Raw genomic sequence first — 26378 nt, 5'->3', positions numbered from 1 at the left:
AATTTCTTGTACTAGGCGTCGCCAACTCATTACATTGTGAGTCTCCCTTTTAATATTTGTATTGGTTTTTAAATGTTTTCAAAAGACATACTTTACCAAACTGACCAGCAGACAAAACAAATAAACAAAAAACATTTAATATTTTCTTTTGTGTGTTTGTTGTTGTATTGTTTATTTCTGTTTTTTGTGCAGTCTGTGTTTTTATTTCTTTATTGTCCCCCTTTGCCAACTTGTAGACTTATGTACTGTTCTTTTAAACCAATGACCTCTTCCTACAGAAAAGGATTCCAAATAAGCCTTCTGGCTTCTTCCCTTCCTTGCATTGTATTTTTGTTCTTTGATATGTTATTGTCTATTTTTTGTACTACATGCTAAATAAATAAACCTAAACCTAAACATCTATATTGTGACGTGCATTGATATGTGGAGGTCCATGACCCTGGACCTGGTGCCAGTATAAGGTCTTGCTTAACCCCTAGACTGCCATTCCCAATTTTTTTGTTTGGGTAACAAATTGGCATATTTTTAATTCATCGTTTTAACATACAAGAAAGATCTGGTGGATTGAAGAGATGTTTTTTTTCATTGCAGTCATTGCAAATCTATTCTCTCGATTCGCCACCAGATGGCGGGAAAGCATCATTATGCTGATTTTGGCTAAAATAGACGGATCTTCCTAAGCCCCTCCTGGCTCAACGATCAACAACAGCCTGTAGTACTTTGACCCTAGTCAATAGCTTGGCTGGTCCGGATTGCTAAGCTAATGCTATATTTTTCATAACTAAGTCAAATTAACCTCAAATCAACCCCAAAAGATCGCAAAATATCACATTTTTTACAGCGACGCACATAGAGACGGCGCGCGTGCACGATAGCGCACGATCACGCGGATTTCGGCCGTTTTCTGGTAAATTACATCCAACATTAGTGATATTAGCGAAAAAATATTAATTTTTGATCTTTTGACCCCGCGATAACTGATATTGATTGTCATTCCGTTTTTTCCGTTAACGGGAGGTTTAGATTTTTCGATTAATTCCGTTTTTTCCGTGAATTGTAGGCCAAGGGTTAAGACAATATACTGTATCCCACCTTCCCTCGAGACGGAAACCTTTGTTCAGATCTTCGAGTGGGGGGGATAGGTTCCTCTTTCGACATTTTGACCTCAAGGAGGCTACATTACATGTGCCTACAAGGCCACCAGGAGAGGCACCAAGGATACCGCTTCTGGATTACCTGCGGATAATTTAATAGACATCCCCATATTTGGAGATAATTGACATAACCAGGTCTGACATCATAGACCCCCCCCCATCGAAGCTCCATATATGGGTCTAGGCGGAACACCTCAAGCCTGACATCATAGACCCATTTTGGGCATGTCTGACATTGGGGGGCTCCATATAAGGATATGAATGACATCGTCGTAATGACAAGCATCGCAGCCAAACACATAAAATAGCCAATTTGCTTGACTACATATATGACATAAATTCTCCATGTGTTGTCAATGGCATTTCATTTCCGAGGCGCTGCCATTCCGACTCTCTCAATACTAACCCTAACCTAAACCACATGCCGTAGCCACGTAGTCGGAATGGCAGTGTGTGGGAATGCCACTCTGTTCCCCTCAATTCTCCATTCATTGTCAAGGGCATTTAATGTTTGTGTTAGGACAAAAATCTACACAATAGCAAAATATAATATAAAATAAAATATAGGCCCATCAAAAACCAAATGGTTTAAAGAACAGCGGTTCAACACTGGGTCATTATGTATTTATCTTTGCTGTTCCACAACAGTATGAGACATGAGCATCACACATAGATGTTAATTATCTAATGTAATCCTGGGTGCTACACTTCCTCTGTCAACCTGGGGGGGGGGGTGACCTCATGCTTCCTTCGATGCATGAGGAGTCCGAGCCACTTATTTTCACCTGACAGGGGGGAGTTTCCCCGGGCGGACATAGCGCGTGGAAGGAACACGTTATTCCTGGCCAGGGGGAGGTAGTATAGAGACCAGGATTACTGCATGTTTTTTGTGAGGGTACCTACCCTAGGGGGCACAGGGAGAACATGCAAACTCCACACAGAACGGCCCTTTCGCCAAGCCCAACTCGGGTATGGGCACTGATGACGCGGAGGAGAGAACACGCCAAGCACCCACAGCGTCCCCAGTACCTTCTAGCTGTGAGGCGACAGCACCGGAACCCCTATGACCTGTCAATGGTTGACCATGATTACAGATGCTGGATTTCAATTATGTATTCAGTTATGCCACTAGTTAAAATAAAACAAATGTCTAATGTCATACTATAATGTGCTGGAATACTGTGATCTGGTCTTAAACCGTTGAACCCTTTAGAAACCATTTGCTGTTCCACATGCAGTATTCGTTGCTAACGGCCAACACTCGTTACAGCTGCTTCATCTCTTGTAAACATTCAGCATCATTATATGAACAGAAGGTGGTACTTCACACATTCACATGGTGAACAATAATTAAGACCTGAACCTTCGTCATTATATGAACAGAAGATGGTGCTTCACACATTCACATGGTGAACAATGGTTAAGACCTTCATCTGATCACATGCAACCAGACACTCACACTGCATAGCAATGGTTGCATTCCAATGCAAATAGTTACTCTGGAAGAGCAATCTTCTATATTAATATAAGCTTCTGTATAGGCAGAAGGCCTATACACCTTTTTGATCACGCTAAAAGAAAAATAAATCACACCTGTGTGAACTCGGTCCCCGGTGGGTCCCGGGAACTTCCAGACCCACAGGAATGCGCCCAGGTTGACAGAGAAATGAGAGTTACTGTGTGGGGGACTCTCTCTCTCTCTCTCTGTCTCTCTCATATTAGCAGGCAACAGTGCAACACTGTCTCTCTCTCTCTCTCGGTTTCTAGCACGACAGCGCCACTTTTGCCCCTACTAGTACTCTAAACATTGTGACATAGTCACATAGGTTAGGACATTGCTGTTCTTTGGAGTGGTTGCACCACTCAAATAAATTACACCCGCATGTGAAGTGAAAGGCACTCTAATCACCGTACATCATAATGCTTTAAAATAGACACTATGCCTATTTTCTCAGACACTATGACGTAAAATTCTCCACTCATTGTCAATGAGAATTTAATGTTTGTGTGGGACAAAAATAGGCACTAAGCTGATTTGCTCAGACTCTATGCAGGGTTTCCTGCACAATGTTGTTGGCATGGCGCTGCGCCATGCTTGAAATAAATCGCGTCATGCCAAGCTTCCAAAAAAAAAGAAAAAAAAGTTTTCTTTTTTTTGAGGGGGATAGTGAATCATAGTGTGTGATATGAAATGTCCAGTACCTCCCCAGTACCTCCCCAGTGCCTCCCCCAGTGTCAGCCCAGTTTCCGCCAAGTGCCTCCCCAGTGTCTTTTTGATTGATTGATTGATTGATTGAAATATTTATTAACAGTTTGTAGAATTACAGTACATTTCAAGCACAAACTCAATACAAAGACTGTTAACTGTGAGTGGACGACCCAATTAAGCATTACACTGGTTTACAACAGGGTCCACATTGTTCAATTCATCAAAACATTTAGAGACATACAAATAGACACTTCTATGTAGTTAAAGAACAGAACAGGAATTCATCATATGTGGGTAGCCCAGTGGCTACCCAGTGTCCCTCCCCACTGCCCCCCCAGTGTCTCCCCAGTGCCTCCCCATGCCTCCCTAGTGTCTCCCCAGTGCCCCCCCAGTGTCTCCCCAGTGTCCCCCCAGTGCCTCCCCATGTCTCCCCAATGCCTCCCCAGTGTCCCCCCCAGTGCCTCCCCAGTGTCTCCCCAGTGTCTCCCCAGTGCCCCTGCAGTGCCTCCCCAGTGTCCCCCCAGTGTCTCCAATAGCAATACAAGAGCAATAATACAAATTAATCTTAATGTATTAATCAAATTAATTAATTAATTAATCAAATTTTTCGCCAGAAGGTCCCCTATTACGACCTTTGACCCTATATGGGGTCTTGGCTCCAAAGGAGTAATATATGTTGTGGCTGTCAAGAATCTCAAACCAGTTCAGGCAAAAAGATGTACATTTATTGAAACTTCAAATTATTCACAACAGGGCAAGCATGTATGAGTGGCTTCAGGGTGGCCAATGCTAAAAATAATAAACAAAACACCCCCCCCCCAACCCTACCTAGAAAAGAAACAATCCTAAACTACACCAAAAAGAAAATTACACTCTAGGCTCCCTGACTAAATATTAAACAGTGGGTAAAAACTGGGGCACCAAAAGAAATAGCAGCACACCCTTACCATACAGCTTCCCTGGGGTTTGGGATACTTGGACAGTGGTTGTGAGTTTGATTAGTAACTGTGGCTAACAACTCAGACCAACAACTTTATCTAACTAATTATGCTTTCATAGGAAAAAACAAAAGAACAGGGTCTCAGCAGCAGTGTTTGTATGTGGTGTTGCTACAATGGCAGAAGAGGGCTTGTGGGCTGTTCTCTCTCTCCTTTTATAGTGGGGTGGTGACGAGGCCCAGGTGTGTCCCCAATCTCCACGACACGCCTCCAATCCCTACGGCCACTCCCACCATCCATCATCAACACTGGAAAACACTAAGAGTGTATTATGCACAGACCAGAGCAACACTAGGGCCACATAGGACCGTAACATCCCCCCACGCCCAGCACCATGCCAAGGCCTTTTCCTGCAGGAAACACTGCTATGATGTAACATTGTGTGTCGGACGCAAATAGCTAGAGGGGCTAGAGCTAACACTTTGTGATCTTTTACATCAGCTAATTTTGTCAAAGGAAAAGAAAGTGGTTCACACTATTTTATCTTCATTCAGATGTAGATATAATGACTATTGTTAACAGTAGTTATTGGGTAAATACAACACATCTTTGATAACATTTCTGTAATGATAAAGCACACATAGAGGACCTGTAGTTTTGAAAGCTTTATTAAACCAAGAAAACAAACACATTATCAATATTTCCATCAGCCTAACCCAGGTATAAAAGGGTTTCTTTAAAGGGACACTTCACCCTTTTTGCAAAAAAATATATGTTTAGACGTTTAGAAGATTTCCTGGGGGTCTTTATGTGTGTAATATGTGGTTTTAGATATTGTAGCAGTGAGCCCAGTGTCTCTGATGTCATAGACACTGGGCTCGCTTCCTTCCTGGACTACAATTCCTATAATGCTTTGGTGCACTGCTCCTCCTTGTGGATAGGGGGAGGGCTGTCTTACTGAGACAATGTAGTCCAGGAAGTAAGTGAGCCCAGTGTCCATGACATCAGAGACCCTGGGCTCACTGCTGAAATCTAAAAGATCTAAAATCACATATTACACACAAAGACCCCCAGGAAAGTGTTCTACACGTCATTAACATATATATTTTTGCAAAGTGTCTCTGTGAGATACATGATTATATTGGGATTCTGAAGTATATGATTAATACAGGCAACGGGAATACCCCCATCATATTATTTCATTTGATTGTTCCAATACATGATTGTGTTTCATTTAATTTAATTAGTTGGTTACGTTATACTGTGAACTGTGGTTGAGACATTTTGCATGATTATACATTTACTAAAGCTGTGAAACAGTTTATCATTCTTGGTTTGCACTACAATGAATGAGTGATGCTCATTTGTGGACGGGCAATCGTTTGGGCAGCTAAACACACTGTGCAAGGCACTACTTGGACAGCAGGGGTCCTGATCAGTTAGGACCAGAGTTTGCAACAACGTGAGCAGTGTTGCTTATTGTGTGCCTTCTGTCTGTGTGTTTACAGGTGAGAAACGATGAGATAAAGTGTAGAAATGTGATAGTGAACATGTTAAAGGAAGGTATAAACGGAGAAGGGTATCTGTGAAGCATATGTGTGTGTGGAATGCACATGAGTTGTCATTAGAAATGCTTACCTTGATATACTGAACATGACGTGTTGGGTTGGGTTAAGAAGCTCATATGTAGCCTGGAATGAATGATGTGGATGTGTGTTGTGTAAGATGATTTCATTATGGTAGCCAGAGTAATGTAATGCAGCTGATATATTTCCGTTTTTGAGAGTTAGTTAAATAATACTGTGAGAGTTATATTGCAGACACTTTAGTAGTTTGTTTACAAGGTGAAAACGTTTTGCTATTGATAGTAATGTGACATTTTATGTATTTGATAATTGTGATTATTTTGGATAACAAGAGAAGTCATTTTGTGGTTTCTGTACACTAAACAAATACAAGAGTATTACTGCTATTTATACCAACTGAATGCACCTTATTGACTAGTATTGTGATCTTTGTGATATGTTAGTTAGGACCAGAGTTTGCAACAACGTGAGCAGTGTTGCTTATTGTGTGCCTTCTGTCTGTGTGTTTACAGATAAATAAACCTTCAATTCCTGCACACTGGAAAATCATAATTTCTATACAAGTGTGTAACAAAATATGGCGAACCAGCCCAGGAGCGGAGAAGTGCCTTCACGTGGATGAGAGGCTGGACACTTAAAGAAAATGGCGCTGGAAGAATTGCAAGACCAGTTGGGTGAGAAGCTACTGGACCTGACTGTGGAGCAATTAAAGACAGTGTGCCTTGAAATCAAAGTGTCAGCTGAAAAGGAAACAAAGAGGCACGTGTTGCTCCGCCTTATCAATGAATCAATTGAGACTGTAATTGAGAAAGAAGATTCAGATGTAGCAGAACAACATCTAAACAAGCTGCTGAAATTAACAGAGGCGCTGGAGCAAGGAGCAGAAAGTGAACCGAACACGGAGAGAGAAGCTGAAGAACTTGACATTCTAAAAAAAAAATATGACAGCCTTCAGTTGAGTTTTCAGTCATCTACACAAGCCCTCAGTGAAGAAATAAAACGCCTGAGTGGAGTAGTAAAAAAGAAAACAAGTCGGCCTCCAGACCAGCAAGATGTGACACAGCAGCCACCACAAAACAGACTGGCTGAAGTGACAATACGGAGAGAATTTAAGATTCATGGACAGATTGGGGAGAGGGGTCAAAGAGAAAAGCTCTCATTCACAAACCTGATGCATCAAATTGATGTGGGACTGAGCAAGGGACACGATGAAGCTGAAATTACTGAAGCCGTAGTAAAAGCAATCAGCCCAGGCCTCAGCATCAGGGACATGCTGGAAATTAAAAGTGACCTCACTCTCTCTCAACTTAAAACCATACTCAAAGGCCACTTCAAGGAAGAGAGTTCCACTGACCTGTACCACCGGCTGGTGAATATCACACAGGACAGCCGTGAGTCGCCACAAAACTTTCTCTTCAGGGCCATGGAGTTAAAAGAAAGACTACTGCTTGCTGCTAAGGAGCCAGGGACAGATGAACAATACAGCCCAGAACTCATACACCGCAGATTCCTTAGGTCTGTCAGCACAGGGCTCATCAGTGACAATATCAAGTTTCAACTAAAGACTTTTCTTGATGATTTGACCGTCACAGATGAAATCCTCATTGAAAAGATGAATGAAGCATCGAGTGCTGATCTGGAACGACAGAATAAGCTGAAAAAGAATACAAGCAGTAAAACAACAAGAGTGCACGAGATGCAGACAGAAGTGGGAATTCATCAGCAGTGTCATGACAACGAAGAAGCTCGGCCAGATCACGCAGCTGCAGCGAAGAACACCAAGGGGCGTAAAGGAGCCGCACCAACGAGTCAAAAGGACACTGAGCTGTATGAAGTGGTAAAACAACTAAAACAAGAAGTGGAGGAAATGAGAAAAAGCATGCACAACACTCCAGTGGCTCCCCGCACACCCAGATGGAATACAAGGAGAGGATGTAAAGCCTGTCAAGACAATGGGGTGGGTGATCACTGTGAACATTGTTTCAAATGTGGCCAATCAGGACACGTCTCGAGAGGCTGCAGAGGTCCACGGAGGACACTGGGCAACCCTGATGAAGCAGCGATCTCAGGCCACACTGTCATGTCACTAAAAGCACCCTCCCCAAGTCAAAGTGAACAGAGTGAAAATGTGCAGAAGCTGCTGTGTGAACGGATCAGACAGCTAGAGGAGATGGAGTCATCGGAGTCAGAGCCATGGGGGTCAGCAGAAGAGGAAGGCGCCATCCATGTGAGTCACCTATCCACACAGCGCCAATCAAAGTTGCTGAGCCTCATTGGGAAGAAGTGTATGGTCGACTGTTCCTTTAATGGAGTGAAAACACAAGCCATTTGGGACACCGGGTCGCAGGTGAGCATGATGAGTGAGAAATGGAGAAGAAATCACCTGCCACACACGACAGTACGCAGCATACAAGAACTCCTAGAATCAGGCACCGTGCTGGGAAAGGCAGTGAACCAGACGGCCATACCTTTCGCAGGCTGGGTGGAAGTGAAGTTCCAGCTTAAATCAGGTGACACCTTAAACCCTGAACTCCATGTACCTGTGCTCATTGCCCGTGACCCAAGAGTACCAGCCGAGCCAATAATTGGCTACAATGTGATCGAAGAGCTAGTAAAGTGTGGAATGGAAAAACAGCCTGACGTCACCACCAAGGCGTTGAGGGAAGCCTTCTCCTTTGACTGCAACAGAATAGAAGTGCTGACACAGCTACTCCAAACCAGTGACATTGACACGAAAGAAGGAGTGGTCAGAGTTGGACGACGTCATGCAGTCATACCAGCTGGCAAGACAAAGGAGGTCAAGTGCTGCGTGCGAACAAGCCCCCTTTCCACCAAACAGGAAGTAGTATTCGAGCCTGATGAGAGTCCAACATGGCCAGATGGTCTGAACATCACAGAATCCATCATGAGCCTGCAGAGAGGGACATGGTCCCGAGTCAGCATCCCAGTGACAAATGACACCTGTTATGACATCACTGTCAACCCGCGCACAGTGTTGGGCCAGGTACAGAGGATCAAAGCCATATATCCTGCAGACGCGAGACCAGTTGATGTGAAACAAAGTGCAGGGGATGTGCTGATGGAAAAGACTACACTGACACAGACAGATGAGAAGAGAGGTGAAGTGGCTGCGGCGTACCAAGATGGAAGTGGGTGGGACCCCCTGGTGTCTGTCGACCACCTGTCACCAGAAAAGCAGAGGATGGTGAAACAACTGCTAAGAGAAGAGAGCGGTGCGTTTTCCCGCAATGATGATGATGTGGGGAGTATCCCCTCCCTCAAGCTCAAAATCAGACTGAACGACACCACCCCTGTCAAGCGCACCTACACATCAGTGCCCAAGCCATTACACAAAGAAGTCAAGGAGTATCTGGAGGACTTATTGAACAAAGGATGGATAAAGAAATCTAGATCCCCTTACTCCTCACCCATCGTCTGTGTGCGTAAGAAGGATGGCAGCCTCCGTCTATGCTGTGATTATCGGGAGCTGAACCGGAAGTCCATCCCTGACCGTCACCCCATCCCTCGTGTGCAGGACATGCTGAACAGTTTAACAGGAAGTGCATGGTTCTCTGTCCTCGACCAGGGGAAGGCATACCACCAGGGCCACATGGACAAGAGCAGTCAACCACTGACAGCTTTTATTACACCCTGGGGCCTATATGAATGGGTGCGGATCCCCTTCGGACTGTCCTCCGCCCCAGCAGAATTCCAACGAAGCATGGAAGAATGCCTGGTGGGACTCAGGGACGAGTCATGCCAGCCCTACCTCGATGATAATCTGGTCCACAGTCGCACCTTCGTTGATCACCTGCAAGATCTGCGAGCAGTCTTACAGCGCTACCAGCAACATGGAGTCAAGCTGACACCGCGGAAGTGTGACGTGTTCAAAGACAGTGTGAAGTTTCTCGGCAAGATTGTGTCTAAAGAAGGCTACACGATGAACCCTACTGAGTTAGCACCAGTGCAAGCTCTGAAGGACAGGACACCTGCAACTGTGGGAGACTTAAGAAAACTACTGGGATTTCTATCCTACTACAGACAGTACATTCCCAACTTCTCCCGCATTGCCAAGCCACTGTATAGCCTGCTAGTGGTTGAGAGAAGACCAGAAGGAAAGCCCAAGGGAAAACAAAAGAGCAAGACGGGAGGATGGAAGAAATCAGATCAGGCGCCATCCAGTAAATCCATCACTTGGATGGCAGAGCACCAAGAGGTCCTGTGTACACTGATAGAGTTCCTCTTACATCCGCCTATCCTAGGCTACCCACAGTTCGAAGACCCATTCGTAATGCACTGTGATGCGTCACAAGAAGGACTGGGTGCCGTACTGTACCAGAGACAGCAAGGCAAGCTTGTTGTCATTGCATATGGCTCAAGAACCCTGACAGAACCTGAGAGGAATTACCATCTCCACTCAGGAAAACTTGAATTCTTGGCCATGAAGTGGGCAATATGTGAACGGTTTAGAGAATATCTGTATTATGCACCATCTTTTGTCGTCTACACAGATAACAATCCGTTGACGTATGTTTTGACAACAGCAAAGTTGAATGCAACGACACACCGCTGGGTGGCAGAGCTGGCTGACTTCAACTTCTGCATTCGCTATCGTCCCGGAAAGCTCAACGGCGATGCAGATGGCCTGTCACGAATGCCACTAGACATGGATAAGTACATGCAAGAGTGCTCACAGGAAATGCAGCCTGAGGTGATAAGCAGTGTCACACATGCAGTATCCATACAGGTCGAAGAGCAACAACCATGGATGTGCCCACTCACCATCGCCACCGCGTGTGCAGAGGAAGAGGATCAAGTGCCATCTCCGATCACCGAGATCTCCCACAGCGAGATGAGAAAGGCACAAGAGGAGGACACAGTCATTAAAAAAGTAAGAGAATGCATCATGACTAAACAGTGGCCGACTGTAAAGCGTCAAGAACATCAAGACGATGTGGCAGCACTAATGAGGGAGAAGAGCAGACTCTACATAGATGAAGACGGCATCCTGTTCAGAAGAACAGCCACAAGATCTCAACTAGTGCTACCCAGTAAGTTCTACCCATTGATATACAAAGAACTGCATGAGGAAATGGGGCATCTTGGTGTGGAACGGACCCTGCATCTGGTCCGCAACCGCTTCTACTGGCCACACATGCAACGAGACATTGAGCATTACATCACCAAGGTCTGTAGCTGCATAAAAAGTAAGCGACCCAATAGGCAAACCAGAGCACCACTGAAGAGCATAGTTACTACGTATCCTTTTGAGATGGTTTCAATTGACTATCTTCACCTTGAGAAATGCAAAGGAGGATACGAGTACATTTTAGTGGTTATGGACCACTATACTCGCTTTGCTCAAGCCTATGCCTGTACCAACAAATCAGCGAAGACAGCGGCTGAAAAGATTTGGGGTGACTTCGTGCTCAAGTTCGGATTCTTTGCCAAACTCCACCATGACCAGGGTAAGGAGTTCCAGAACAAGCTGTTCACCAACATGGAAGCATACTGTGGTATCCAAGGCTCACGCACCACACCATATCACCCGCAAGGGAATGGTCAGGTGGAGCGATTTAACCGAACATTGCTCTCCATGCTGAGAAACCTGACAGAAGATGCAAAAGCTGACTGGAAGAGCTCCCTGGCGAAGGTCGTTCATGCATATAACTGCACGCGCAGTGAAGCTACTGGTTATGCACCGTATTATCTTCTGTTCGGCAGGAACCCAAGGCTCCCTGTGGACATCATGTTTGGTCTCAAGCCGAGTCACCAGAGTGCATCACACAGTGAGTATGCCAGCAAGTGGAGAAAACGCATGGAGGAGGCATACCGCCTGGCGTCAGAGACTGCACAAGGAGAGAGAGACAGATCACAGGAGCATTATAACCAGAAGAGCTACGGAGCAGAGCTGTATCCCGGTTGTAGAGTCCTCATACGCAACTTCTCTGAGAGAGGTGGCCCAGGGAAGCTGAGATCCTTCTGGGAGGATCAGGTCCATGTAGTGACGGAGAGAAAGCACCAAGACAGTCCAGTCTACGAGGTGAAGCCAGAGAGAGGCTCAGGTCGAACAAGAGTCCTCCACAGAAACCTTCTGCTGCCTTGTGACTTTCTCCCAGTCGAGCAAAGCCAACCTGAGACACCGAAAACATCAAAGAAGAAGCTCAAAAAGAAGCACCGACACCAAGAGCAGTCACAACAACAAGACCAGCAGAGCAGCTCTGATGAGGAGGAAGATAACTGGAGAGTCATCAGCGCTCCATCAACAGGACATTATGGAAGGTCCAGCAGCAAGATGAGAGTGGAAGCAGAGGAGTTTGTGCCACAGCCAGCGACAGCAGATCCAGCGCTAAATCCAGACGAGAGAGACGAGCGTCGGGATGAGGAGGATGACGGGTTGGAGCCAGAGGCCGAACGTGAGGAGCCAGAGGAAGTGGAGCCAGAGGGGGATAATGCAGAGTCAGCGGAGTCAGAGGCTGGAGAGTCGGGTGAAGCAGATGACCACAGCGACGCAGAGCCATCGTCTCCTGCTGTCAGGAAGTATCCTTGCAGAGACAGACACCCCACTAAGACACTCACCTATGACTCACTGGGACAGCCCAGCATCACTCCTAGACACTAGTGAGGTTCAGATTGTAGTCTAGAAGTTTGTTTACAGTTTACTTAAGTAAGAGAACAAGTTCAGTTTTCAGGGTGTGAAAGTATTTTGTTTTGTTTTGATTTAAATACCAGACACTTAAGATCAGTGACATTTTATACCTGTTTTGCGTACATGGTAATAGAACATATAAATGTTGGTCACTATACTGAGTCTTAGCACAGGAAAAAGGTAATAACCTATCAGTGGGGATACACTTTTCCCGCTATTTGGCGGAGAACAACAGCAGATATTCATAGTGCACAATGATATCAGCTATGGACACTTTACATGGAACTGGGAGATGCTTGTGAGGTTGAGAACTGTATCCTGGAATATGAACACTGACTCCTGTTACCTGTTGCTGTTACTCACCTGTTGAAGACATGAGTGTTCTGGGACATACTGAATGTCGGGACGACATTTGTTTTGGAGGGGAGAGTGTGAGATACATGATTATATTGGGATTCTGAAGTATATGATTAATACAGGCAACGGGAATACCCCCATCATATTATTTCATTTGATTGTTCCAATACGGGAATACCCCCATCATATTATTTCATTTGATTGTTCCAATACATGATTGTGTTTCATTTAATTTAATTAGTTGGTTACGTTATACTGTGAACTGTGGTTGAGACATTTTGCATGATTATACATTTACTAAAGCTGTGAAACAGTTTATCATTCTTGGTTTGCACTACAATGAATGAGTGATGCTCATTTGTGGACGGGCAATCGTTTGGGCAGCTAAACACACTGTGCAAGGCACTACTTGGACAGCAGGGGTCCTGATCAGTTAGGACCAGAGTTTGCAACAACGTGAGCAGTGTTGCTTATTGTGTGCCTTCTGTCTGTGTGTTTACAGGTGAGAAACGATGAGATAAAGTGTAGAAATGTGATAGTGAACATGTTAAAGGAAGGTATAAACGGAGAAGGGTATCTGTGAAGCATATGTGTGTGTGGAATGCACATGAGTTGTCATTAGAAATGCTTACCTTGATATACTGAACATGACGTGTTGGGTTGGGTTAAGAAGCTCATATGTAGCCTGGAATGAATGATGTGGATGTGTGTTGTGTAAGATGATTTCATTATGGTAGCCAGAGTAATGTAATGCAGCTGATATATTTCCGTTTTTGAGAGTTAGTTAAATAATACTGTGAGAGTTATATTGCAGACACTTTAGTAGTTTGTTTACAAGGTGAAAACGTTTTGCTATTGATAGTAATGTGACATTTTATGTATTTGATAATTGTGATTATTTTGGATAACAAGAGAAGTCATTTTGTGGTTTCTGTACACTAAACAAATACAAGAGTATTACTGCTATTTATACCAACTGAATGCACCTTATTGACTAGTATTGTGATCTTTGTGATATGTTAGTTAGGACCAGAGTTTGCAACAACGTGAGCAGTGTTGCTTATTGTGTGCCTTCTGTCTGTGTGTTTACAGATAAATAAACCTTCAATTCCTGCACACTGGAAAATCATAATTTCTATACAAGTGTGTAACATCTCTTTAAATTCATAAAAAACACCTGTCTCTGGAATCTACCATATTATATACTATGATAATGGAACAATGGAATCTACCATATTCTGTACTATGATAATGGAACAATGTAAACAACACACAGTGAACAGCTACACAAACCCAGCAGCTTGTCAGCACTACTACTACTGCACCATCATTTACTGCATATCAATGAACATCATAATTATTGCATGAATATTAATTCATATGACTTGTTAAAATCCTGACCAATGTGGACACACACTGATGCTCATATTGTACTACCAGTAACCTATGAGCTGGAGGGAATAATGCAAGAGAAAATAAACATGAAATTCCACAATGTTGAATAGAAAATAAGATCCATACACAAGATAAAACAAAAATACATCACAATAAACTATTAACATGTGTTTTATTCAGTCATGTTTTGTCAGATAATGTAATTCCTCTGCTTTTGAATCATTGACATCCTGGATTAGACTGACTGATCATGTCATAAACTAAAGGCTTTCCCCTGTATGAGTCCTCATGTGTACTTTTAGACTACAAGTATGAATAAAGCCTTTACCACATACTGTACAAATATAGGCTTTTTCACCCGTATGAGTCCTCATGTGTACTTTTAGATTACTTATAGTAGTAAAGCCTTTACCACAAACTGTACAAGTATAGGGTTTTTCACCCGTATGAGTCCTCATGTGTGCTTTTAGATTACCCGTCTGAGTAAAGCCTTTACCACATACTGTACAAGTATAGGGTTTTTCGCCTGTATGAGTCCTCATGTGTTTTTTTAGACTATCCGTCTCAGTAAAGCCTTTACCACATACTGTACAAGAGAAGGGCTTTTCACCTGTATGAGTCCTCATGTGTGTTTTTAGACTACCCGTCTCAGTAAAGCCTTTACCACATACTGTACAAGTATAGGGTTTTTCGCCTGTATGAGTCATCATGTGTGTTTTTAGATGTTCTGTCTGAGTAAAGCCTTTACCACATACTGTACAAGTATAGGGTTTTTCACCTGTATGAGTCCTCATGTGTTTTTTTAGACTACCCGTCTCAGTAAAGCCTTTACCACATACTGTACAAGAGAAGGGCTTTTCACCCGTATGAGTCGTCATGTGTGTTTTTAGATGACCAGTATGAATAAAGCCTGTACCACATACTGTACAGATATAGGGTTTTTCACCCGTATGAGTCCTCATGTGTGTTTTTAGATGAGACATCTGAGTAAAGCCTTTACCACATACTGTACAAGAGAAGGGCTTTTCACCTGTATGAATCGTCATGTGTGTTTTTAGATGACACATCTGACTAAAGCCTGTACCACATACTGTACAAGGAAATGGTTTTTCGCCTGTATGAATCCTCATGTGTGCTTTTAGATGTGCCTTTAGATTAAACATTTTGCCACACTCTGTACAGCTAAAACCTTTCTTCCCTGTGTGACTCCTCATGGAGTCAGTTTGTTTTGATGATTTTAGGTCCTGGGACAGCTTGCACTGTCCTCCCACATTGTGTGTGTTTTGTGATTTCAGTGTGTTTAAAACTGACTGATCTGTCCTAGTCTCCTCCAACTCATCACTGTCTTCAGTGTCAGATTCAGAACAGTTTGAAGAGAGGCGCTGCTCATAACTAGTTGGTTGTGATGTTCCACAGTCAGCTTGTGTTTTCATGTGTTCAGTTGAGGTGCCGGCTACAGGCTCTGTCTCTCTGTTTTCATCATCATCTTCACTTTTCACTGCTAGTAATGTCAACGTTGACCCACCAGCCTCTTCTGGTCTTTGAAGTAGCTCCTCCTGTTCCTCTTTAATGTGTGGAGGTTGTGGTTCCTCCTGGACCAGACTGGAGCTCCTCTCCTCTTCAGGTGGAGCCTCCTCTTTACACACAGGGACGAGCAGAAAGTCTAGGAAAAAAGTACAAAGAGACTCAATAAAAGGTTTGAATCTTGTAGTGCAGAGTAGTGGCTGTAAGAAGTATCAACAGATTAAAACATTGAACATTGAAATGTGACGGTGAACTGACTGCGCTCTGTGCTGTAAATAGTGTGGCCGTTGTTTGTTTACATTGCAGCGCTCTCATAGAAGATGTGAGACGAGCTGAATGAGAGGTAGTCATTATCATAGATATATACGAGAAAGGCTAGATGCTGGCCAATGGAGTGACGTTATAGAAAGGGTAGATGACTTCCATCTAGCCTTTATGTCTATGGTCATTATTATTTAGAAAGTAAAAGTAGTAATAGTTAATAGTATACTGAAGTAGAATTAACTGCAAAGATTCAGACAGCGCATGAATACATTTACAACCAAACCATCGTCCCATTCAAAATACATTTAGATCAATGCATCGATGTAGTCACATTGTTAATTCTTAAGTCGATAACCGATTCATATCGGTTCATATATTTACATCTTCAGTACTGACCCACTTTCACCAATAAAATAAATAAAGACAGAGTGCTTTAAACTTACAGGGATCCATGTGGTCTTCAGGTTCCTGTTTAAGGTGGTCTTCAGGTTCCTGTTCAAGGTGGTCTTCAGGTTCCTGTTCAAGGTGGTCTTCAGGTTCCTGTTTAAGGTGGTCTTCAGGTTCCTGTTTAAGGTGGTCTTCAGGTTCCTGTTCAAGGTGGTCTTCAGGTTCCTGTTTAAGGTGGTCTTCAGGTTCCTGTTTAAGGTGGTCTTCAGGTTCCTGTTCAAGGTGGTCTTCAGGTTCCTGTTTAAGGTGGTCTTCAGGTTCCTGTTTAAGGTGGTCTTCAGGTTCCTGTTTAAGGTGGTCTTCAGGTTCCTGTTTAAGGTGGTCTTCAGGTTCCTGTTCAAGGTGGTCTTCAGGTTCCTGTTCAAGGTGGTCTTCAGGTTCCTGTTTAAGGTGGTCTTCAGGTTCCTGTTTAGTAGAACCAGTCGTGGCTGGAGAACTGATCTTCACCTGCAGACTGGACTCCACACACTGCTCTAGAATGAAGGAATACAATAAATTCTTTAAATGGAGTGCCACAATATTTGTATTTTTCCAGTTTTGCATGTGTCTATGAGGTGACAGTACTTTATTAGACCCCCCGGTGTGTTTTTTATGTGCAATGGTGTATTCCCTTTGTATTTAGGGTTTCTTCCTGGAGGCTGAACCCTTTGTATTTAGGGTTTCTTCCTGGAGGCTGAACCCTTTGTATTTAGGGTTTCTTCCTGGAGGCTGAACCCTTTGTATTTAGGGTTTCTTCCTGGAGGCTGAACCCTTGACAGTCAATGAAATAAACGCTGATGTGTGTCGTAAGTGTGACGTATAATTAGCTATCACATACACACGTGTGCATTTTGAACATGGCGGTGGCAGGGTGCTCTGAGTCTGTACCACACTGTGTGACAGCTGTCAGTAATTTGATTTTGACACATTACCAGCTGACAGCAGGCGTGAGCAATAGCTGAATTAAGCAATATTACACGAGAGGGTGTTCTTTATCGTCATTATCAACGACTGTTTTCAGGACGGCTCCGCTACACGGAAGTACAGCGGCTCACGCCGTAGCTGTCAAAATCATAAAGCAAACAGCCTCCGGTGATGGCGACATTGGTTGCCATGGTGACGCGTCCATGCAGCATGTGTCAAACATAAACACATTATTATTACTTGCGCAAGCAGAGCGTGCAAGTAATAGTTTCGCCCAGGACGATATTCGATGCACCGTCCCAGGAAATGACGTAATGATACGGCAATGGTGCCAGATTACATACATGTATACATAGGAGCATTACCTTTAATCCTCCCGACACTAAAACATATCGTCATTACGTCACCATCGAAAACCAATTACACTCTGGCATTGGGTCCTTTAATCCACATCTTTATTACGTCATCATTGAGAGCTAGTTATACCAGTTATACCCTGACGTCATATGCTGGGACGGTGCATACGCATCAAAAGTGGCGCAAAGTAACAGTATACCGCAACAATCAACTTACAAATTACATATACATATACACAGAGGCATTTAGTATTAATATCACTATAGTCCAAGATTAAGTAAATTTAAAGCAATTGACAATTTGAAATAAATAATTAAATAATTATACTGTATACGTGATAACATATTTTATTTCAGTTTATATACCTTTTTTTCATCGGATATCGATGATTTATTTTTCGTTGAGAAACTAAAAAGGGATCCAGAATAATTCTAAATCGATAAAACTGAATTTCTTTTATAGATAGAAACTTGTACCATACTTCATAATACTACTTTTTTACATGCATAAAGTAGGTAGGTAGCAAGACAGTTTGTAGCGGTCGACAGTACTTGCGCGCTCTGCTTGCGCACTAGTAGGCCATGCATGGCCTGCTAGTGTGCAACAAGCAAGTAGGCACTCGACAGAGTGCAGTTCTAGTTATTAAATAAAAAACCCTGTCACGTGTCAGCTAACTTGCAGATATTACTTAATTCTTACATGCGCTGGACATGATCAGCAGTGGAAAGAGGAAGGTGCTGGAGCAATCTCTGTTATTCTCCCGTAGTAGAAAGGGCTGCGACGGAGAGCAGGTTAATTTATCGAGCACTGATCCATTTCTGGTTGCCATAGCCGACTGCCGTATCCGTCGTTGCTTAAAACTGTTTAAGTGCCAGGGACGTTATCTAGGGGTGGGTCCCGAAACTCGGGACCAAGTATGTACCGAACCGAACGTGCCTGAGTACCGGGTACCCATTACAATAATTCAATTTCGGTTCTCTCTATCGGTTCTCACAGACACGCGGTCACACGCTATTTATTTATTTTCTACCCTTTTAATAGAAGCGCAGGGAACAGAGCTGATCTACAAGCCTACACCACGTTGCATCAGCGACGCGTTGTGGGCTTGTGGCTTGCAGAGGCGGGGCTATTTCTCAGCATGGAGTTGTCGAGGAGTTTCATTGGAACCGTTTCCGAATACGGTTGCCTGGTCCCCGATGGCCATGATTCACATTGCCCGAGATTCAACAGCGCACCCGGGTACATTTTGCATAACACACTTTAATCCTCCAGACGGCGGTTTGCTTGATGGCTGGCGCGCACGGACACATCAACTCTGCGACATTGTCTCAAATAAATCCAGACACACTGAATTGCATTGCCTCTTTGGCTTTTTGCCGTTATACTACTTCACTGTCAGCCTGCCTGCTATTCACTGTGTCAGTCAGTTCTGTGCTCCAGTGTATTAGTTTGCTATGGATTCTACTTCAGCATTATTATTATTTTGTTTTACTTTGGAAACTGTGCCAAGCAAAGCCCAAGAGCCACGTGTAGTCCGCAGAATAATATCAGCGCGCACTGCAGTGCTGCACGTATACGCAGATTCAACAGGAGACGGGCGGCGTTGAGAAATGCGCTGGTGTTACGCGTCGTGCAGCGGCTGTGTTTCTTTTTGTTGAGCCTATCGGCTGGAGATGCCCCCCCCCCCATTAGCGATGCTAATTTGTGTGTGTGTGTGTGTGTGTGTGTGTGTGTGTGTGTGTGTGTGTGTTGCTCTCAGATCTCAGACATGCTTTTATTTGTCATTGTCAGTAGTTAGTAGTAAGAGAAGTAGCCTACAACACTATTGCCCTGGGTAAATACAGAATAGAGATATTATATTTAAAAGAATCACTATATTATCCACAAATGGCTCAATAAAGGAGAGGATGTTACACTATTCATTGTACATTATATATATACTCAAATTGACATTGAGCCTTTTTGTTAAATAAACATTTGACCTCTTATTTAAGTTATTTTATACCATTTTGGAACCGAAATAGGGAACCGTTAAGAACCGGAATCGATAAGGAGAACCGGTACCGGTACCGGTCTCGAAAAAATCCTAACGATACCCATCCCTAACGTTATCCCATCTTTGCAATGGATTTTTTTTAATTTTTTTATTATTATTATTTTTTCAACCATATTTTGAAAATTCCTCTAATCTGGTGTACAGGTGATGACATGCACATTACATGCATAATAGAATTACAAATTATTTCTTTCTTTATAATGGGAGAATTGGCACTCAGAGCCTAAACTGGTGACCACCAGGTGGCGCTGAAGGAGTTAAAGTCGCTATTAATGCACGCCTGCGGTGCGGTAGGAACTAGCCAGAAATCAGCAGGTCATAACATGTCGCTTGTTAGATTAGAATCGATAAAGTGATATTTGATTTGATATACCTGCGAGAGTGGCACAGCTCATCTCCCAGTCTAGTATGGTCAATGATGACACATCAAACTCCTCCTCCTGTCCATCTTTAATGTGTGGAGGTTGTGGTTCCTCCTGGACCAGACTGGATCCCCTCTGATGTTGTGGTTCCTCCTGGACCAGACTGGATCTCCACTTCTCATATTCAGATGAAACCTCTTTACACACAGACAGAAGGAGGAGAGAAGAGGTTAGCATATGCTAACTATTCATATAGACACTTTATATATATACAGTATATATATATATATATATATATATATATATAATAGGCACTTGCTGCATCTGTTGGGGGGAATTTATTCATCATTCTGTGTTGCCTAGAACTGGAGGTCTGGGGAAAGAAACAGTAACATTAGGAAGTACATCTTTGTGATGTCACAGAGACGTACTTCCAGTTCTAGGCAACAAAGAATGGGGCGACTTTTTATTATTTTATAACGACTCTAAGGTATATTAATGACAGTCAAATGTTGAAAATGAGTGGAATTCCATAGTCACTATTCATTGATTCACTGGGTTACAAAAAACATTAAAAAAAGGATTCTCACTGTTCTCAGGTCGAATATTGATATGCGATTAAAATGTGATTCATTGACATTAATTAATTACAAAGCCTCTAATTAATTAGATTAAAAATGTTAATCGAGTCCCATAAGTAATGTCCATGTAGCTAGCTACTTTTGCCATGTAGCTTATAGTGTAGCTTGCTACAATTCTCTGGGGATAGCTTCCGTTGTAGTTGAGCTATATTTAATAGAGTAACTGGTAGTGTAGCTTACTACATTTTCCAAGTAGTTTGCCCATCACTGCTATTTACCCAGGGTGTACGTGTGTCGAATACAATGGCCAGCCAGCCACACACACACCACCTCTCATCGCAACAATCATCGGATGCCAAGTTCTTCCGCGCATTATTTCTTTCCCAGTCCCAACACGGATTCAAAGTAACCAGTGACTCTGTGTGTGTGTGTGTGTGTGTGCGCGCGCAATTACCTTCTTCCCATATTGCGCTGCAACCTAACTCTGGGATGAGCGGCCCGAAGGGACGCAAAATTCTAGTAGCTCTAATGCGTTGCATTTAGAGCTATGTTACTCTCGACTTCCGGGGCTCGCAATGAATGCAGACCCCTTTTGGCCCTTTCTAGCCAAACAAAATCCCCTTTTAGCCAAAAAGTACCATTTATACGTGTGGTGGCCGGGGCCTCAGAGTGCTTCAACTAATGACACAACCAGTCTTTGTTTTTGTGAGCAGCAAAAACGTTATTTTTGTTTATGCTAAAGACGAGAGGCTGGTCTGCATTCATGCGAGCCCCGGAAGTTGAGAGTAAAATAGCCTTAAATGCAATTATGCAACCCATTATAGCTATAGATTACCATGTTTTGTGCTTGCTTACTGTAAGTTTGTTAGTGTTGTGTCTAACACATACCTGCAGTGTGTAGATCGATGTCCATATCAAAATCAATGTCCAGCAGTTTGTTTTGTTTCTCCAGCTGAGTTTCTAGTGTCTCCATCTCTCTCTGGAAGAGGCTGCACATCCACGCCGCGGCCATACGGAGGCGTTCCAGCACAAACACTCTGACATGATCATCAACACAACAAACATCAGCACCACGCTGCTGTTTGTCCAAAACACACAATATGTCCTTTCCCACCACTGACGTCATGTGTTCATGTATCTTCAGCCGTACAGACTCCATTTGACTCGTTTTACCTCCTTTCGGAGGCATTTACACCAAAGAGACTCTTCCAAACTACCGCGGTTTCCTTGGCTTCAACGCCGACAAATTTAACTCAAAGCTGGGCTGAATGAAGGAGGAAACACCGCTGGAGTCCCGAGATGATTTCGGGGTTCGTCACATTTCAGTGGCACCGAATAACCGACTTAATGTAATTAAACTTAATAATGTGTCAATGTTTCTGTTCCTACTGTAATATAGAATGTGTATTAAATATACTTATAGACTATAGTGTGTAAAATGTCCTCCATTTGACTCGTTTCGGAGACATTTACACCAAAGAGACTCTCTTCCAAACTACCGCTGTTTCCTTGGCTTCAACGCCGACAAATGGAACTCGAAGCTGGGCTGAATGAAGGAGGAAACACCGCTGGAGTCCCGAGACCGTGATGGCTTCAGTTGTTAAGACCCGGCCGTACCTTGAGCTAGCTCTCCTGGCGTGGCTGCTCCATAGAGTTGGAGATCGGGGGTCGATTCCAGCTCAGGGTGATAAACGTTACGCTGTTAAATATACTTAGAACTTATAGAATGTGGGAAATGTCTCTTTTCTCTAGATGAGGACCAACAAAGAGCTTGTCTTCGATTCCGCCATTACGCTGAAAACACACAACACGCCGCTGTCTCTCTGCTGCCACCTGTTGGAGGAGGTGTGTAACTGTTATTGAATACATGATGTAAGGATGAATGAATGGACTGCCTTCGACTAGCTTCAGGAATAACATGAATGTTAAACAATGTTACTGAATACATGGATAGTGAGTAGTATGAATAGTAAATGGATAGTGATTGATGACATTCTTTATCTATAGGAATAATAAACCCTTATCTCGTTTAAAGAGCACACCACCAATAAGCCATGAAACAACAGGTAACACAGAGTCTCTTACTTTCTCATCAATGTTGTACTTTTTATGACAAGATATGCCTCTCCACGTTTCCTTTCTTTGCAAAGACGCTGACTTTGCATATAAGGCAAACGCAGTTGGAATGCGACATCGTGAAAATATAATCTTCTTCCCACTCTGCATGGAAGTGATATGTTTTAATAGGCTTCTTTGCCGCGCGCATCTTGATATATGATTGATATCCTTTATTTTTTTTTTAATTGTTAACAACACAACAGACCATGTAGACTCTCTTGAAAACAAGGCACTGCATTGTGTATGTTTTTTTTCCTCCTTTTTTCATGGCAGGGGCAGGCGGTCTACCTGCGCAGCGCTTGCGATCGACGTAATGGGCATCCCTGATCTACCACATCTGGAGGCATGATCATTGACTCATCCAAGTCCAGCAGAGCCCCACTCTCCCCCATGAAGGGATTTGCTCAGGTCCTCAAAGGCATCCACCAGTGCCAGCACATCTGTCTAAAAAATAATAAAAGTAACCAATTATTCATGTCACTGAAAATAATTATGCAGCCTCTGTGTTGGAATGTGATCTATATTGTAAATAACTATCTTATCTTATTCTGAAGTGACAAATCCTTGACAGGAAGTGCCTATTAGAGATGTGTATATATTGGTCAAATAAACACATCTCGTCAGTTCTGATGGTTACGAGCTGAAGGTATTGCTGACTCCTGAGTACTTATTTACGTTCCTCCATTATGAGTGTTTAGCCCGACTTGCTCCAGGCATCTACCTACTGCTGCAATGGCAGCTCTGCCAACAGGTTATGGGCCCAGCAGGACGAGAGATGGTGATAGCCGGTGGAGTCGGATTTGTTTTGATGGAGATGAACGGAACTTTGAATTATGGTTGGTAAAGTTTCTCGGGCACCTTCGGCTGAGGGGGCTGAAACACACTATATTGAACGAGCCTGATATCGACAACGGTGGGCTCGATGAGGAAGAAGCCGCAGCCGAGGCAAGAGCCGCTGAGGACGCCGAGAAAAATGAGGAAGCATATGCCGAACTAATTCAAGTTCTAGATGATACAAGTTTGTCTTTGATTATGCGTGATGCAGCAGACGATGGGAGGAAGGCGTTACAAATTCTGAAGGATCACTATGCTGGCAATGGGAAACCAAGAGTGATTAGTTTGTACACAGAGCTTACTTCGCTCCAGAAGGCTGCTGATGAAACAATTACAGACTATATTATTCGAGCTGAAGCTTCCATCACGGCACTGAGGAATGCGGAAGAGACTTTGAGTGACGGCTTACTGACAGCTATGATTCTGAAGGGGCTCCCAGAATCATATAAGCCATTTTCCATCCACATTGCACAAAGTGACGACAACATCACCTTCGCCGAGTTTAAAACCAAACTGAGGAGTTACGAGATCACTGAAAAGTTCAGTAGCAATTCCGGGGCTGACAGCGTGATGATAATAAGAGGCAAGTACAAAGACGTGAGACTGTGCTGTTACAACTGCGGCCAGAGGGGGCATAAGGCTTTCGAGTGTGAAGGTGCTGCCGGTCAGAGAGAACAGAGACAGTGGTGCAGTCTTTGCAAAAGTCCCACGCACAACGATGCCAACTGCAGGCGGAGAAGACGGAGAGACAACGTCAACGTGACGCAGGATGAAGAGACGAACACGTTCACCTTCAAGGTGGGCCAGGTGAACTGCGACTTGGACAGCGCCGGGAGACCGAAGCAGAGACTATGTCAGGGCATTGCTCTGAGCATCGGGCTGATGGTCGACACCGGGGCTACGTCACACATTGTGACCGACGTGAAGAAGTTCCGAAACTTCGACGAGAGTTTCGAGCCACGGAAGCATGTTCTGGAGATGGCTGATGGAGTGAGGGCCTCTGGCATAGCGCTGAAGAGAGGTGCTGCAATAGTTTACCTGAGAGATGACAAGGGTCGAGAGGTGGAAACGATGCTGAAGGGGGCGCTGTATGTTCCATCCTTTCCCCAAGACATTTTCTCAGTCAACGCAGCTATATCCAACGGAGCCACAGTCTTCTTCAAAGAGAGACAAAACAAGCTCATCCAAAATGATGGTACTACATTCGACATTAAGGTACATGACAGGATGTTTTACTTAAACACTGTTGATAAGATTACTAATGTTGATGAATGTCATGGGTGTTATGATATCAAAACGTGGCATGAAATTCTAGGACATTGCAACTACGAAGATGTGTTGAAATTGCAGAATGTAACTGAGGGTATGGACATTAAAGGCAAGGTTGATATTTCCGAATTGTCATGTGAAGTGTGCACAAAAGGTAAATTTGCTCAGAGCCGAAACAGAGAGCCAGACCAAATAGCTAAAGCTGCACTACAACTTGTACACACTGATTTATTTGGACCAATCGATCCAACGGCTAAAGATGGATTCAAATATACCCTAGCATTTACTGATGACTATTCAGGAGCAATTTTTGTTTATTTCTTGAAATCTAAGAGTGACGCAGTCCAAAGCTACAGAAAAATACATTGCTGATGTTTCACCTTATGGGAAAATTAAGTGTATTCGATCAGATAATTGTACCGTGTATGCTTCTGGTCTATTTCAAGCATTGCTAAGCAAAAATGCCATCAGACATGAGATCTCAGCTCAGAATGGGACAGCTGAAATAAATAGGAGAACACTGTTTGAAATGGCCAAATGCATGCTGATTGAAAGCAGTTTACCAAAAGAATTGTGGACATATGCAGTAATGACTGCTGCTGTTATTCGAAACAGGTGTTTCAACAAGCGTGTAGGACAGACCCCATATTATATGTTGACAGGAAAGAAGCCAAACCTTTCAAGAATGAGAACATTTGGGTCACCATGCTATGCATACAAGCAAGACAAGAAAAAGTTGGATTCACGATGTGAAGAAGGTATCTTTGTAGGCTATGACAAATACAGCCCAGCTTATTTGGTGTTTTATCCTAACACAGGGAAAGTACTTGTAGCTAAACACAGATTGGTAAAATTCATTCAAAAGAGTGTCATTGCGAGTCAGACTCAAACAGAGCAAGAAATGGAGGAGGATGATGATTGCAGTATGAGAAGGGCTGTAAACCATCTGCCTGAAGTTGGGAAGACTAGTGTAATCCCAAAAGAGACACAAAAACAAGATGCAGAGTCAGAGATGAGTGATCTGGTTGATATTCAGGCAGGTGAATGTAGCCAGAGTACAACTTATCCAAAAAGAGAGAGGAGACCACCTCAATATTTAAAGGATTACGAGTGTCAAGCTAAATCTGATTACCAGGGAAATGTAACCTTTGATTATTGTTATGGAGTGATGAGAGAAAATGAAAAATTTACCCTGACTATATTGCCAGAGGGCAAGAATGCAGTGGGGGGTGAAAACAAAAACAGGGTGATGAAGCATTATTGTCACAACACAGTAAAACAAAAGAAAAGAAGGAAAAATAAGTGTTCATTTGTGTTTGGGTGATATGCTATCTGATTATGTGATTTATGTATTGCTATTTATTAATGAGTATTT

The sequence above is a fragment of the Protomyctophum parallelum genome (assembly GCF_964188405.1).
Source record: "Protomyctophum parallelum genome assembly, chromosome: 10".
NCBI classification, from domain to species: domain Eukaryota; kingdom Metazoa; phylum Chordata; class Actinopteri; order Myctophiformes; family Myctophidae; genus Protomyctophum; species Protomyctophum parallelum.
Note: the sequence above shows the minus strand (reverse complement) of the source record.